Source organism: Dama dama, chromosome 13 (genome assembly GCF_033118175.1).
Source record: "Dama dama isolate Ldn47 chromosome 13, ASM3311817v1, whole genome shotgun sequence".
Taxonomy (NCBI): domain Eukaryota; kingdom Metazoa; phylum Chordata; class Mammalia; order Artiodactyla; family Cervidae; genus Dama; species Dama dama.
Genome location: NC_083693.1, coordinates 14,270,041 through 14,286,582, shown reverse-complemented (window position 1 = coordinate 14,286,582; position 16,542 = coordinate 14,270,041). Strand labels below are relative to the sequence as shown.

The 16,542-nt window shown below is 37.8% G+C and overlaps 1 protein-coding gene and 1 non-coding gene across 2 annotated transcripts in view; one reads left to right on the top strand and one right to left on the bottom strand.

Annotated features, from left to right (window-relative positions):
* The window catches only part of GABRG3 (gamma-aminobutyric acid type A receptor subunit gamma3), an 812,145-nt gene that overhangs the window by 93,387 nt on the left and 702,216 nt on the right, over positions 1 to 16,542 (bottom strand). The window lies entirely within an intron of this gene.
* Positions 15,211 to 15,317, top strand: LOC133068543 (U6 spliceosomal RNA). The gene has a single exon (XR_009695522.1). It is a non-coding gene; the product is annotated as a U6 spliceosomal RNA (small nuclear RNA).

Here is a 16,542-nt window from a genome sequence, read left to right as displayed (position 1 = left end):
TAAATATGTTGTTGGATTCTGTTTGCTAGAATTTTGTTAAGGATTTTTGCATCTATGTTCATCAGTGATATTGGCCTGTTTAATTTTCTTTTCTTTTTTTGTGGCGTCTTTGTCTGATTTTGGTATCAGGGTAAAGGTGGCCTCATAGAATGAGTTTGGGAGCTTACCTTCCTCTGCAATTTTCTGGAAGACCTTGAGTAGGATAGGTGTTAGCTCTTCTCTAAATTTTTGGTAGAATTCACCTGTGAAGCCATCTGGTCCTGGGCATTTGTTTGTTTGAAGACGTTTTATTACAGTTTCAATTTCTATGCTTGTGATGGGTCTGTTAAGATTTTATATTTCTTCCTGGTCCAGATTTGGAAAGTTATACTTTTCTAAGAATTCATCTATTTCTTCCAAGTTATCCATTTTATTGGCATATAGTTGCTGATAGAAGTCTTTTATGATACTTTATATTTCTGTGTTGTCTGTTGTGATTTCTCCATCTTCATTTCTAATTTTGTTGAGTTGATTCTTCTCCCTTTTTTTCTTGATGAGTCTGGCTAGTGGTTTGTCTATTTTATTTATCTTCTCAAAGAACCAACTTTTAGTTCTGTTGACTTTTGCTATAGTCTCCTTTGTTTCTTTTTTGTATATTTCTTCTCTGATTTTTATGATTTATTTCCCTCTACTAACTTTGGGGTTCTTCATTTCTTCTTTTTCTAGTTGCTTTAGGTGTAGAGTTAGGTTATTTATTTGATGTTTCTCTTGTTTCTTGAGGTAAGCTTGTATTGCTATGAACCTTCCTCTTAGCACTGCTTTTACTGAATCTAGAGGTTTTTGGTCATCATGTTTTCATTTTCATTTGTTTCTATGCATATTTTGCTTTCTTTTTGATTTTTTCCATGATCTGTTGGTTATTCAGAAGTGTGTTGTTTAGCTTCCATATGTTTGTATTTTTAATAGTTTTTTTCCCCCTGTAGTTGACATCTAATCTTACTGCATTGTAATCAGAAAATATGCTTGAAATCATTTCAATTTTTTTGAATTTACCAAGGCTAGATTTATGGCCCAGGATGTGATCTGTCCTGAAGAAGGTTCCGTGTGCACTTGAGAAAAAGGTGAAATTCATTGTTTTGGGGTGAAATGTCCTATAGATATCAATTAGGTCTAACTGGTCTATTGTATCATTTAAAGCTTGTGTTTCCTTGCTAATTATCTGTTTGGTTGATATGCATAGGTGTGAGTGGGGTATTAAAGTCTCCCACTATTCTTGTGTTACTGTTAATTTCCCCTTTCATGCTTGTTAGCATTTGCCTTTTGTATTGAGGTGCTCCTATGTTGGGTGCATATATATTTATAATTGTTGTATCTTCTTCTTGGATTGATCCTTTGATCATTATGTAGTGTCCTTCTTTGTCTCTTTTCACAGCCTTTATTTTAAAGTCTATTTTATCTGATGTGAGTATTTCTACTCCTGCTTTCTTTTGGTCTCTATTTGCATGAAATATCTTTTTCCAGTCCTTCACTTTCAGGGTGTATATGTCCCTTGGTTTGAGGTGGGTCAGTTGTAAACAGCATATATAGGGGTCTTGTTTTTGTATCCATTCAGCCTGTCTTTGTCTTTTGGTTGGGACATTCAACCCATTTACATTTAAGGTAATTACAGATAAGTATGATCCTATTGCCATTTACTTTGTTGTTTGGGGTTTTATTTTTTCAAATTAATTAATTTATTTTAATTGGAGGCTAGATTACTTTACAATATTGTGGTGGTTTTTGACATACATTGACGTGAATCAGCCATGGGTGTACATGTGTCCCCCATTCTGAACCCTCCTCCCACCTCCTCCCCATCCCATCCCTCAGGGTTGTCCCAGTGCATTGGTTTTGAGTGCCCTGTTTCATGCATTGAGCTTGGACTGGTGATCTATTTCACATATGGTAATATACATGTTTCAATGCTATAAACCTTTTTTATGTTTCCTATCTAGAGAAGATCCTTTTGCATTTTTTGAAGAGCTGGTTTGGTGGTGCTGAATTCTCTCAGCTTTTGCTTGCCTATAAAGCTTTTGATTTCTCCTTCATGTCTGAATGAGATCCTTGCTGGGTATAGTAATCTTGGTCGTGGGTTTTTGTCTTTCAACACTTTATGTTCTGCCATTCCCTTCTCGACTGAAGAGTTCCTGTTGAAAGACCAGCTGTTATCCTTATGGGGATCCCCTTGTGTGTTATTTATTGCTTTTCCCTAGCTGCTTTTAATATTTGCTCTTTGTGTTTGATCTTTGATAGTTTGATTAATATGTGTCTTGGGGTGTTTCACCTTGGGTTTATCCTGTCTGGGACTCTCTGGATTTCTTGGACTTGGTGGCTATTTCTTTCCCCATTTTAGGGAAGCTTTCAACTATTATCTCCTCAAGTATTTTCTCATGCCCTTTCCTTTTGTCTTCTTCTGGGACACCTATGATTCTAATGTTGGGGCGTTTAATATTGTCCCAGAGGTCTCTGAGGTTGTCCTCATTTCTTTTAATTCTTTTTTACTTTTTCCTCTCTGCTTCATTTATTTCCACCATTCTATCTTCCACCTCATTTATCCTCTCTTCTACCTGTTATTCTACTGTTGGTTCCCTCCAGAGTACTTTAGATCTTAGTTATTGCATTATTCATTATTGATTGACTCTTTTTTTATTTCTTCTAGGTCCTTGTTAAACATTTCTTCCATCTTCTCAATCCTTGTCTCTAGTCTATTTATCTATAAGTCCATTTTGTTTTCAAGATTTTGGATCATCTTTACTATCATTATTCTGAATTCTTTTTCAGGTAGACTCCCTATCTCCTCTTCTTTTGTTTGGTTTGGTGGGTATTTATCATGTTCCTTACCTGCTGAATATTTCCCCGCCTTTTAATTTTGTTTAGATTGCTGTGTTTGAGTTGCCCTTTCTGTAGGCTGGAAGTTCGTGTTTTCTCTTTATTGTGGAGCCTGCTCCCTGTGGTTGGGATTGGACTAGTGGCTTGTCAAGGTTTCCCTGTTGGGGATGATTGTGTCTGTGTTCTTGTGGGTGGAGCTGGATCTCTTCTCTCTGGTGTGTCCAGTAGTGAGTTTTGGGGTGTCTATGGGTTTAGCATGGCTTTCGGCAGCCTGTCATTTAATGCTCAGAGTTGTGTTCCTGCTTCGCTGGAGAATTAATGTGGTATGTCTTGCACTGGCATTTGTTGGCTCTTGGGTGGAACTTGGTTTCAGGGTATATATGGAGACTTTTGAGTGAGCTCTTTTCTATTAATGTTCCCTGGAGTCAGGAGTTATGTGATGTTCTCGTTTTGGAGTTAAGCCTCCTGCCTCTGACTTTTGGTCTGTCTCTTACAGTATCCTCAAGACTTCTTCATCCATATAGCACAGATGATAAAACATCTAGGTTAATGGTGAAACAATTTTCCACAGTGAGGGACACCCAGAGAGATTCACAGAGTTACATAGAAAAGAGAAGACAGAGGAGGGAGATAGAGGTGACCAGGAGAAGAGGGGGAGTCAAAAGAGCAGAGAACAGTTTAACCAGTAATCAATTCCCTAAGTGTTCTCCATAGCCTAGAATACCCAGAGAGAGGAGGAGAAGAGGGGAGTCAAAAGGGGAGAGAGCAATCAAGCCAGTAATCACATCCTTAAGTGAAAAGGATACTGAAGATTAGATTCTTAAAGGTACAGAATTGATAACAAATACCAAAAAGCAGAATTAAAAATCTAGAATAGAGGTTAGACTATCAAAAATACAATATAAAAAATACAAAACAAAAGCAATCACAAAAATTAAATATATATATATGAAATTTGCTTTAAAATAGGTTCTTTTTTGCAAGGTAATAGTAGGTTATAAAAATGAATGTTAAAGGAGTAATAACTTAAAATTTTAAAAAATTAAACAGTGACAATAGTAAATATATATATATATGAATTTCTCTGGAGCTGTTGTGGGCAGTGTGGGGTCAGTTCAGTTTCAGATAGTTCCTTATTCCAGCTTGTACTTGTTCTCAAGGTCTATAAGCTCCTCCCAATGCTTAGTCAATATTAACTGCAGGGTTTTAATCTGTTGCACCTGTCACTTCCAGAGCGGTTGCCTCTTCTTTGTTTTGGCTTCCTCTTTTTGCAAGTCTAATTTCCTCCCTGACACAAGGGGACAAAGGTCGTCACTAATTTAGGCTCACTTGTTCAGTTGTGCTGTGTAGAGGGAGGGACACTGCAAACAAATATCACTGGCATGTGTGGGGAGCTCACAGTGGATGGACCACACTCAGTTTCCCACAACCCAAGGTGGCATGCGCTTCCCGGGTCCACACTGCTTAGGCTCCAGGGTGCCCTGCAAGGGCACTGTCCCAAGTGGGCCCTGGGTTTCATGCACTTCCCAGGTCTAAGCCGCTCAGGTTCTCAGGTACTCTGCACAGGCACAGACTCGGCTGGGCATGTGTTTTATGCCCTTCCCAGGCCCGAGCAGCTCAGGAGACCAGGTGCTTGGTGAGGGCACTGTCCCAGGTGGGCCATGCAACTTATTCACCTCCCTGGTCCCGGCTGCTCAGTTCCCCAGATGTGCAACAAGAGCACTGTTTTAGGTGTGCCATGTGTCTCCTCTGGGGAACTGATCTCAGGCTGTGACCCTACTGGCAGATGTCAACTGTCCAGGATCCCAGGAAGATGTGATTAGCAACTGGGAGCCTGCTCACAGTTTGGTGGAAGGTGCCATCTCTGGGGCTGAGATTGCAGCAGCCTCTTGCCTTCCAGCTCTGGCTGTCGTTTGCCTGCCTGTCTGCCTCCAGCAGGGAGGGGTCTACATGCAGCCGGCTCTCCTTTGGTATTCCTCAATCCTTTGTTCTGTGAGTGCACCAAGCTGCATGTTAGAGCCTTTCACAGGAAAGTTCTTTTTTTTCTTTTTCCATTTCTCTCTCTCTCTGGAGATCCCAAGGTTTGGGTTGCTATCTCACATTAGCTCCCTCAGATTGTTCTCAGGGCATTCAAGCCCGGTCCTTACCCTAAGGTCCGATGATGCAGGCTGCACCTCTCTGCCCAGCCCCCACTCGCTGGTAGCAGTTGTGAGCTTCTGGGCTAATTCTCCACTGCCAGTTGTGGTTAGGCACGTATTCTGTGTTTTTTTTTTTTTTTTCCTCTCCCAGTTATGTTGCCCTCTGAGATTCCAAAACTCCTCACAGATCCACCTGTGAGAGGGTTTCCGACTGTGTGGAAACTTCTCCACTTTCACGACTCCCTCCCCAGGACAGGTCTCCGTCCCTAAATTTTTTGTCTCTCCTTTTGTCTTTTACATTTTGTTCTACCTCCTTTCGAAGAGAATGGGCTGCCTTTCTGGGTACCTGGTGCCCTCTGCCAGCATTCAGAAGTTGTCTTGTGGAAGTTGCTCAACATTCAAATGATTTTTGAGGAATTCGTGGGGGAGAAAGTGGCCTCCCCATCCCATTCCTCCTCCATCTTCGGATTGCACTTGAGCATAACTATTTTAAAAGGTAGATGATATAGTAGCATCAAAGAAGCATATAAAACAATAAAAGTTAACTAGCATTTGAAACATGTAAATATACTATAGCATTCCTTGCCAGAGCTCTAAATTTCAATAATAACATAATTATTTTTATAGAACATAATCTAGTTTAAAATGATCATACTCTCTTATGTCAATGTACAAATTTAAGATTTTTCTTCTGATCAAATGATTAAAAGCAATAGTGTAATTCCATTGTGAAAAATAAAGGATATATAATATCATCCATGCAAGGGAATATAGCAAAAAAAAAAAAAGGAAACCTAACCTAACACTGGATTAGATAAAGTAAAATGTTCTGAAAACTGAAAGTTAGCTACAAAATGTAATTGGAAGAGCCACTGGTCTCACAGTGCAAGGGTCTAAAATCAGGTGCAGTACATATTGTGTATGTTGCTGTGGTTCTTCCTGATTGTGTCCATTGTTGGATAATAGAGGCAGTGGCACACATCCTACCTTCCTCAGAGTGCAAGATGAGCAGCAAATGAAAAACTATACTTAACATAGGATATGTAAAAATACTACTGTCACCGTATACTAAAAACTAGAATTTGTTCAGAAATCATGGAAAGACAGGTCTCATGAAAGACAGCAAAACTCTTTGCTTTGAAAGAGTTATTATTAATTAAATATGATATATAAAACAAGAAAGTCAGATGTGATTTGTATCATATGATTCCAATTTTCTTAGCAGATAAGCAGTTCATTCTACCAAGCAGTGGCTTTTCCACATTTCCTCTCTGAATTAGAAGAGGATGACTCATAATCAGTTTGAAAGACTTTTCACTCAATCTTGTGGACAATGACACTGTCACTATTTTTAAAGTTATGACTCTAAAAGTCAAATGGATTTATTACTCACATTTCACCTGGACAAATATGACAAAAAGTCAAGAAGAACCCACTTTAAGAGTTTCTTCTATTGGGGCTATTTTAAATATGTACATTCCATTTTGCATTCAAGATATAAATCTCACAAATTTTACTCTGTAGAAGCACATCTCATTGAATAAAATCCTAACACCCAACTTAATGGATCATTTATTAAATAAAAGTCAATGTGTAAATTTCACAGTTCTCCCTCACAAGGAGCATATAAAGGCAATAATAATAGATAATGTGTGTGTGTATATATATATATATATATATATATATGTATACACACACACACATATATATTTCATTGGCAATTATGTGCTTTATGTGTTCACTCACTTAAGTTCGCAACAGCCATATAAAGGAGAAGGTAACGTCCTTCATGGGTGGATTACAGAAGCTGATCAAGGACAGATAGCAGGTGAGTGGTGCCAAAGCAGTAAGACCTAGACGGTGTGACTCCAGTGCTCCTAATCTCTACTCACTCTTCACCATGAACTCTACCAGAGAAAACACTTTTTAAAAATTGGTTGGAACATGAACAACTTATTGAACACAGACCATTTATAAAACTTCATATGCAGAATACTTTGCTTGTAGTTTAGAGAATTACTTACAGAACCTGCTAAATTTAAAGCTTAAATAAACTTAAAAAGTGTTAGATATTCACATCAAGCTGTGTAGCTTTTGCCATAGTCATGGAAAAACAGCTCTTTCCCATGATTATTTTGACTATAACAAATTTATTCTCTGAGAGGGGTTGTTTGGGGCTTTGTAATAAAATAGGTACTGGCTCAAAGTATTGTGGGTCTAAAGTGGGATATACTGTGTCACTAACACACTTGCTTTCAAAGACAATATGAAAAAAAATGTAAAATATCTCATTAATAATTTTTATGTTCATTGGGTGTTGAAACACTACTTTATATATATTGAGTGAATTCAGTATCTCATTAAAATTAATTTTACCTCTTTAAAAAATACAAATAAAAGAGGCACCAAGGAAAAGCTTCTAGTTTGGTTAATTGTGGATCTAGGCTACCAATGATCTCTTCAAATCAGGAGACTTTTGCTAAAACTGCCTATACTACAGAATCACTTCTAAGTATGCTCTAGGCATGCCGTAAGCTTGTCCTAAGTATGTCCATTGTAGAGTGTATTTCATGTACCTAGCTCAATTTCATAAAGCTTGCTATAGATGTCTTCATTCTTAGGATAAAAAAATGCTGTGTGTCCTGCCCAAGTAATTTTAGACAATTGGACCAAGGTTCAAATGGACTGCATGGGTAGCCTTGGTATGGCAAAGAAATAGACTAGCATGCAAATTTCTTAGAGGTTTTATACAAGAGACAGAAGAAACTTGTTATAGTGATCACAAAATCATCTCTCTTTCTCTTGTCTTAATTTTCTCTATTGTTTTTTGGTTTCTATGATTTCTGGTGAGGAGTCAGATGTCTGTGTCAATGTTGTTCCTATGAAAGTAATGTGTCTTTTTTTCTCAAGATGTTAAAAGACATACTTTCTGCCTTCAGTCTTTAGAAGTTCAGAGGTTTTCTTTGGAGCTCACAAGTATTCTTAAGTGTGTGATTTCATGTTTTCAGTTATCTAGGATAATTTTAAGACATTATTTATTCAGATATTGCATCTAACCAAATCTCTATGGCCTACATTTTGGGGAATCTAATTTCAATTTTTTTCCTTATCAATTACATTTATATTACAAATGTATGCCATATTCCATACAATTTTTGCCCTCAACATATTTATTGTTTTGTCTCTAATTTTTCTTGTTTTGATTATTTTCTATCTAACCACTTTGTGGTTAGTCATATTTTTTCTTTAATCCAGTTTTATATGACAAAGTATATTTTTAATTATTTTTAATTAGAGGATAATTGCTTCACAGTGTTGTGTTTGTTTCTGGTATACAACATGAATCAGCTGTAAGTATACTTATATCCCCTGCCATTTGAGCTTCCCTCTCACCCCCATCCAACCCCTCTAGGTCATCATAGAGCACCAAGTTGAGCTCCCTCTGTTATATAGGAGCTTCCCATTAGCTATATATCTTACATGTAGTAGTGTATATATGCAATGGTACTCTCTCAGTTCATCACAGCCTCTCCTTGCCCTGCTGTGACCACAAGTCCCTTTTCTATGTCTGTGTCTTTACTTCTGTTCTACAAATAGGTTCATCATACCATTTTTCTACATGACATTTCTGGGTCTTATGGGAGTTTTATTTCTAGTTTCCAAAGGAACCTCCATACTGTTCTCCATAGTGGTTGTATCAATATATATTCTACCAATAGTAAAAGAGGGTTTCCTTTCCTGCACATCTTCTGCAGCATTTATTTTTTGTAGTTTTTTTTTTTTTTTTTTATGATAGCCATTCTGATCAGTGTGAGGTGATGCTTCATTGTAGTTTGCATTTGCATTTCTCTAATAATGAGTGATGTTGATCATCTTTTCATGTATTTGTTGGCCATCTTATGTCTTTGGAGAAATGTCTGATTAGGTCTTTCAACCATTTTCTGATTGAGTTGTTTGTTTTCCTAATATTGAGCTGCATGAGCTTTCTGTATATTTTGTATATTAATCCTTTGTCAGTTGCTTCATTTGCAGTTATTAGCTCTCATACTGAGGATTGTCTTTTCATGTTGTTTGTGGTTTCCTTTGCTTTTCAAAAGGCTTATGATTAAATAAGTCCCATGTGTTTTATTTTTGTTTTTACCTCCATTAAGCTAAGAGGTGGGTCAAAAAGATCTTGTGATTTATGTTGAAGAGTGTTCTGCCAATGTTTTCCTCTAAGGGTTTTATATAGATGGCTCTTTGCCCCACGGACTATACAGTCCATGGAATTCTCCAGGTCAGAATACTGGAGTGGATAGCCTTTCCCTTCTCCAGGGGATCTTCCCAACCCAAGGATTGAACCCAGGTTCTCCATATTGCAGGCATATTCTTTGCCAACTGAGTCACAAGGGAAGCCCATAGATGGCCTTCGTTAGTCTGTTTTCACTATTTTTGTGTATGGTGTTAGAAAGTGTTCTAATTTCATTCTTTTATATGCAGCAGTCTACTTATTGAGGAGACTGTCTTTTCATCATATAATTTTCTGTCTGAGTAATCTGTCCATTGATTAAGTGAAATGTTAGTGTCTCCCACTCTTATTGTGTTGCTGTCAATTTCCCCTTTCGTGGCTGTTAGCATTTGTTTTATGTATTAAGGTGCTCCTTTGTTGTTTGCATAATATTTACAATTGTTATGTCTTTTTCTTGGATTGATCTCTTGATAATTATATAGTGTCCATCCATGTCTCTTAATATTCTTTATTTTAAATTCTATTTTATCTAATAAGAGTATTGCTATCTTAGTTTCCTTTTGATTTCAATTTGTGTGGAATATGGTCTTTTATCCCTTCACTTTCAGTTTCTATGTCTCCTGAGGTCTGAAGTGGGTCTATTAGAGACCACATTTAGGCAGTCTTTGCCTTTTGGTTGGAGCATAATATCCATTTATATTTAAGATGATTATAAATATGTATGTTCCTATTACCAATTTCTTAATTGTTTTTGGTTTGTTTTTGTAAGTCTTTTTATTTTCTTGTTTTACCTGCCTAGAGAATTTCCTTTAGGATTTGTTGTATAGTTGGTTTGGTGGTGCTGAATTCCCATAAATTCTCTTGAAACATCTTTAAAGCTCTTGATTTCTCTGTTGAATCTGAAAGGGATCCTCTCTTGGTAATCTTGGTTGTAGGTTTTTTCCTCTTTCATTACTTTGAAAATTTACCATTCTTTTCTGACATGCAGAGTTTCTGCTAAAAGATCAGCTTTCAGCCTTATGCAGATTCTCTTGTATGTTATTTGTTGCTTTTCCCTTGCTGCTTTTAATATTTTTTTCTTTGTGTTTAATATTTCTCTTGGGTTTCTCCTGTATGAGATTCTGTACTTCCTGAATTTGGTTATTTTCTTTCCCATGTTAGGAAAACTTTCAACTATAATATCTTCGAATATTTTCTCAGACTCTTCTCATTTTCTTCTTCTGGGATCTCCATAATTCAAATGTTGATGCATTTGGTATTGCCCCAGAGGTCTGTGAGACTGTCCACAATTCTTTTCATTCATTTTTCTTTATTCTGCTCCTTAGAAGTTATTTCCACCATTCTGTCTTCCAGCTCACTTAACTGTTCTTCTGCCTCAGTGTATTCTTCTATTGATTCTTCCTAGAGTAGTTTCAATTTCAGTTATTGTGTGAATTATCATTGTTTGCTTATTCTATAATTCTTCTAGACAATTATTAAATGTTTCTTGCATTTTTTCCATTCTATTTTCGAGATTTTGGATAATTTTTATTATCATTACTCTGATTCATTTTGCCTATTTACCCTTTATTTATTTGGTCTTGAGGATTTTCGTCTTCCTTCTTCATCCCAATGGGGGCTTTCCTGGTGGCTCAGATGGTAAAGAAATCTGCCTGAAATGCTGGAGACACTTTTTCAATCCCTGGGTTGAGAAGTTCCCCTGGAGAAGGGAATGGCAACCCACTCCAGTACTCTTTTTTTTTTTTCCACTCCAGTATTATTGCCTCAAGAATTCCATGGACGTAGGAACCTGGAAGGCTATATTATATAGTCCATGGGATTGCAAAGTGTTGGATGCGAATGAGCAACTAACACTTCGTGTCATCCTAATGATATTTCTCTTTTTATTTTGTCTAGCTTACTGTGTTACAGGTCTCTCTTTTTCTCAGGCTGCAGAGTTGTTTATCTTGTTTCTGGTCTCTGCCCTCACTGAGTGAGGTTGGTCTAGTTTCTTGTGAAAGTTTCATGGTGGGAGGGATTGGTTCCTGTGTTCTGGTGGGTGGACCTGAATTTTTTCCAATGATGGGCAGGGACATGTCAGAGGTGTACTTTGGGGTATCTGTGGGCTTAGTATGACCTTATGAGGACTGTTGGCTAATGATAGGGTTTGTGTACCTGTCTTGCTTATGGTTTGGCATGGGAGTCTGGCACTGTATGCTCCAGGCAGTTGGGTGGAGTCACGACATTGATTTTGATGGTGTAATGGGAGCTGTCACCAGTTTATATTTCCAGGGGCCAAGACTTTTCTGACTGTCCACTGTCCTGGACTTGTTCTCACCCTAGAGTCTCAGGCCTGAACTTTGGTCTGGGAACCAAAACACCACAAATCATTCATCACAGCAATAAAGGGGAATTGTTTTAAAAAAAGGAAAATAAAACAACAACAAAAGAAAAAAGACTTAAAAAAGACACATGATAAAAGTAAAATCAAACAAAGAGAAACAAGAACAAAGGAATACACACACACAAGAAGTCAAAACAGAAGCAAAGAAAGCAAAGTACAAGACAGCAACCAAACAAACAAAAAAATAAAGTAAAAGAAGAAATCCATGAATTAAAAACAAAAAAAGCAGAATTAAACAGAAAACAAAAAACTGAGGCAGAGTGCCAACTGAAAAATAAAGCAAAGAAAATGAAAACATGAAAATGGTAAGAAAAAAAAAAAAAAGAACAACAGATAAGAAAAGTTAAAACTATATTTAAAGGATCTATATAGATTTTAGTCATAGTTAACAGAAGAATCCAAAATGCAGTTCTTGGGTGCAATCTCAAAAATGACAGGATGATCTCTGTTTGTTTCCAAGGCAAACCATTCAGTATCACAGTAATCCAAGTCTATGCCCCAATCAGTAAAGGTGAAGAAACTGAAGTTGAATGGTTCTATGAAGACCTACAAGACCTTCTACAACTAACACCCAAAAAAGATGCCCTTTTCATTATAGGGGACTGAAATGCAAAAGTAGGAAGTCAAGAGATACCTGGAATAACAGGCAAAATTGGCCTTAGAGTATAAAATGAAGCAGGGCAAAGGCCAACAGAGTTTTGCCAAGAGAATGCACTGGTGATAGCAAACACCCTCTTCCAATGACACAAGAGAAGACTCTACATCTGGATATCACCAGACGGTCAATGCCAAAATCAGACTGATCACATTCTTTGCAGTCAAAGATGGAGAAGCTCTGACACTCAGTTCAGTTCAATTCAGTTCAGTTCAGTCACTCAGTCATTTACAACTCTTTGTTACCCCATGGACTGCAGCATGCCAGGCCTCGCTGTCTATCACTCATGAGTTTACCCAAACTCATGTCCATCGACTTGGTGATGCCATCCCACCATCTCATTTTCTGTCGTCCCCTTCGCCTCCTGCCTTCAATCTTTCCCAACATCAGGGTCTTTTCCAATGAGTCAGTTCTTTGCATCAGGTGGCCAAAGTGCTGGAGTTTCAGCTTCAACGTCAGTCCTTCCAATGAACACTCAGGACTGATCTCCTTTAGGATGGACTGTGGATCTCTTTGCAGTCCAAGGGACTCTTAAAAGTCTGACAGTCAACAAAAACAAGAACAGAAGCTGACTGTGGCTCAGATCATGAACTCCTTATGAACTCATTGTTGCCAAATTCAGACTTAAATTGAAGAAAGTAGGAAAAACCATCAGAACATTCAGGTATGACCTACATCAAATCCCTTATACTTATACAGTAGAAGTGAAAAATAGATTCAAGGGATTAGATGTGATAGACTGCCTGAAGAACTATGGGCAGAGGTGGGTGACATTGTACAGGAGGCAGTGATCAAGACCATCCCCATGAAAAAGAAATGCAAAAGGGCAAAATGGTTGTCTGAGGAGACCTTACAAGTAGCTGAGAAAAGAAGAAAAGTGAAAGGCAAAGGAGAAAAGGAAAGACATACTCATCTGAATGCAGAGTTTCAAAGAATAGCAAGGAGAGAAAAGGAAGGCTTCCTCAGTGATCAATGCAAAGAAATAGAGGAAAACAATAGAATGGGAAAAACTAGAGATCTCATAAAGAAAATTGGACATATCAAGGGAACATTTCATGCAAAGATGGGCACAATAAAGGACAGAAATTGTACGGAACTAACAGAAGCAGAAGACATTAAGAAGAGGTGGCAAAAATACACAGAACTATACAAAAAAAAAAAGAAAAGATCTTCATGACCCAGAAAACCACTCTGATGTGATCACTCACCTAGAGCCAGACATCCTGGACTGTGAAATCAAGTGGGCCTTAGGAAGCATTATGACAAGGAAAGCTAGTGGTGATGATGGAATTCCAGTGGAGCTATCTCAAATCCTAAACGATGATTCTATTAAAATGCTCCACACACTATGCCGGCAAATTGGGAAAACTCAGCAGTGTCCACAGGACTGGAAAAGGTCAGTTTTCATTCCAATCCCAAAGAAAGGCAATGGCAAGGAATGTTCAAAATGCTGCACAATTGCACTCATCTCACATACTAGCAAAGTAATGATCAAAATTCTCCAAGCTAGGGTTCAACAGTACATGCTCTGTTAACTTCCAGATGTCCAAGCTGGATTTAGAAAAGTAGGAGGAACCAGAGATCAAATTGCCAACATCTGTTGGATCATCAAAAAAAGCAATAGAGTTCCAGAAAAACATCTACTGCTGTTTTATTGACTATGCCAACGCCTTTGACTGTGTGGATCACAACAAATTGTGCAAAATTCTTCAAGAGGTGAGAACACCAGACCACCTTACCTGCCTCCTTAGAAGTCTGTATGCAGGTCAAGAAGCAACAGTTAGAACCGAACATGGAAGAATAGACTGGTTCCAAATCAGGAAAGAAGTATGTCAAGGCTGTATATTGTCACCCTGCTTATTTAATCTATATGCAGAGTACATCCTGTGAAATGCTTGGCTAGATGAAGTGCAAGCTGGAATCAAGAGTGCCAGAAGAAATACCAATAACTTCAGATATGCAGATGACACCACCCTTATAGCAAAAAGCGAAGAACTATAGAGCCTCTTACTGAAAGTGAAAGAAGAGAGTGAAAATGTTGGGTTAAAACTCAACATTCAGAAAAGTAAGACCATGGCATCCAGACTCATCACTTCATGGCAAATAGATGGGGAAACAATGGAAATAGCGACAGACTTTATTTTGGGGGCTCCAAAATCACTGCAGATGGTGACTGCAGCCATGATACTAAAAGAGTCTTCCTTCTTGGAAGAAAAGCTATGACCAACCCAGACAGCATATTAAAAAGCCAAGACATTACTTTGCTAACAAATATCCTTCTAGTCAAAGATATAGTTTTTCCAGTAGTCAATTATGGATGTGAGAGATGGACTATAAAGAAAGTTGAGCCCTGAAGAACTGATGATTTTGAACTGTGGTGGTGCTGGAAAAGACTCTTGAGAGTTCCTTGGACTTCAAGGAGATCAAACCAGTCAATCCTAAAGGAAATCAGTTCCACATATTCATTGGAAGGACTGATGCTGAAGCTGGAACCCCAATACTTTGGCCACCTGATGCAAAGAACTGACTCATTGGAAAAGACTCTGATGCTGGGAAAAACTGAAGGCAGAAGGAGAAGGAGAAGGGGATGACAGAAGATGAGATGGTTGGATGGCATCACCGACTCTATGAACATGACGTTGAGCAAGCTCCGGGAGTTGGTGATGAATAGGGAAGCCTGAGTGCTGCAGTCCATGGGATCACAAAGAGTCAGACATGACTGTGAGACTGAACTGAACTGACATGTATTTTAAAAGCACAGAAAAAAGTGAAAAAGAAATGAAAGAAAACAAAAAAAATCAGAACAACAGAAAACCAAATAAAAGCAGAAGTATATGAAAAATAGGACCTGTGACTAAAAGTATCCCAAAAGATTAAATAATAATAATAATAATAACAAAACAATAACCATAACAACAGAGAAAAAATAAATAAGAAAACCAAAAAAGAAAACAGAACCGTGCTTGCTTCGGCAGCACATATACTAAAATTGGAATGATACAGAGAAAACTATCATGGCCCCTGCACAAGGATGACACGCAAATTCGTGAAGCGTTCCACATTTTCCCTGTCCAACCCCACCCACAGCGAGGAATCTTCACAATAAAGAGGAAACACCAATTGCCAGAATACAGAAAGGCCACCCCAAACACAGCAACCTAAACAAGATGAAAAGGCAGAGAAATACTCAGCAGGTAGAGGAACAGGATACATGTCCACCAAACCAAACAAAAGAGGAGGAGATAGGGAGTCTACCTGATAAAGAATTCCAAATAATGATAGTGAAAATGATCCAAAATCTTGAAAGCAAATTGGAGTTACACATAAATAGCCTGGAGACAAGGATCAAGAAGATGCAAGAAAGGTTTAACAAAGACCTAAAAGAAATAAAAAAGAGTCAATATATAATGAATAATGCAATAAATAGATAAAAAACATTCTGGAGGGAACCAACAGTAGAATAACAGAGGCAGAAGATAGGATAAGTGAGGTAGAAGATAGAATGGTAGGAATAAATGAAGCAAAGAGGAAAAAAGAAAAAAGAATTAAAAGAAATGAAGACAACCTCCGAGACCTCTGGGACAATGTGAAACACCCAACATTCGAATCATAGGAGTCCCAGATGAAGAGGACAAAAAGAAAGATCATGAGAAAATACTTGAGGAGATAATAGTCAAAAACTTCCCTACAATGGGGAAGGAAATAATCACCCAAGTCCAAGAAACCCAGAGAGTCCCAAACAGGATAAACCCAAGGTGAAACACCCCAAGACACATGTTAATCAAATCAACAAGGATCAAACACAAAGGACAAATATTAAAAGCAGCAAGGGAGAAACAACAAATAACACACAAGGGGATTACCATAAGGATAACAGCTGATCTTTCAATAGAAACTCTTCAGGCCAGAAGGGAATGGCAGGACACACTTAAAGTGATGAAAGAAAACAACCTATAACCCAGATTACTGTACCCAGCAAGGATCTCATTCAGATATGAAGGAGAAATCAAAAGCTTTACAGACAAGCAAAAGCTGAGAGAATTCAGTACCACCAAACCAGCTCTTCAACAAATGCTAAAGGATCTTCTCTAGACAGGAAACACAGAAAGGATGTATAAACGAACTCAAAACAATAAAGTAAATGGTAATAAGTAAATTATTGTTTGTACTTATCAATAATTACCTTAAATGTAAATGGGTTGAATGCCCAACCAAAAGACAAAGACTGGTTGAATGGATACAAAAACAAGACCCCTATATATGTTGTCTACAAGAGACACACCTCAAAACA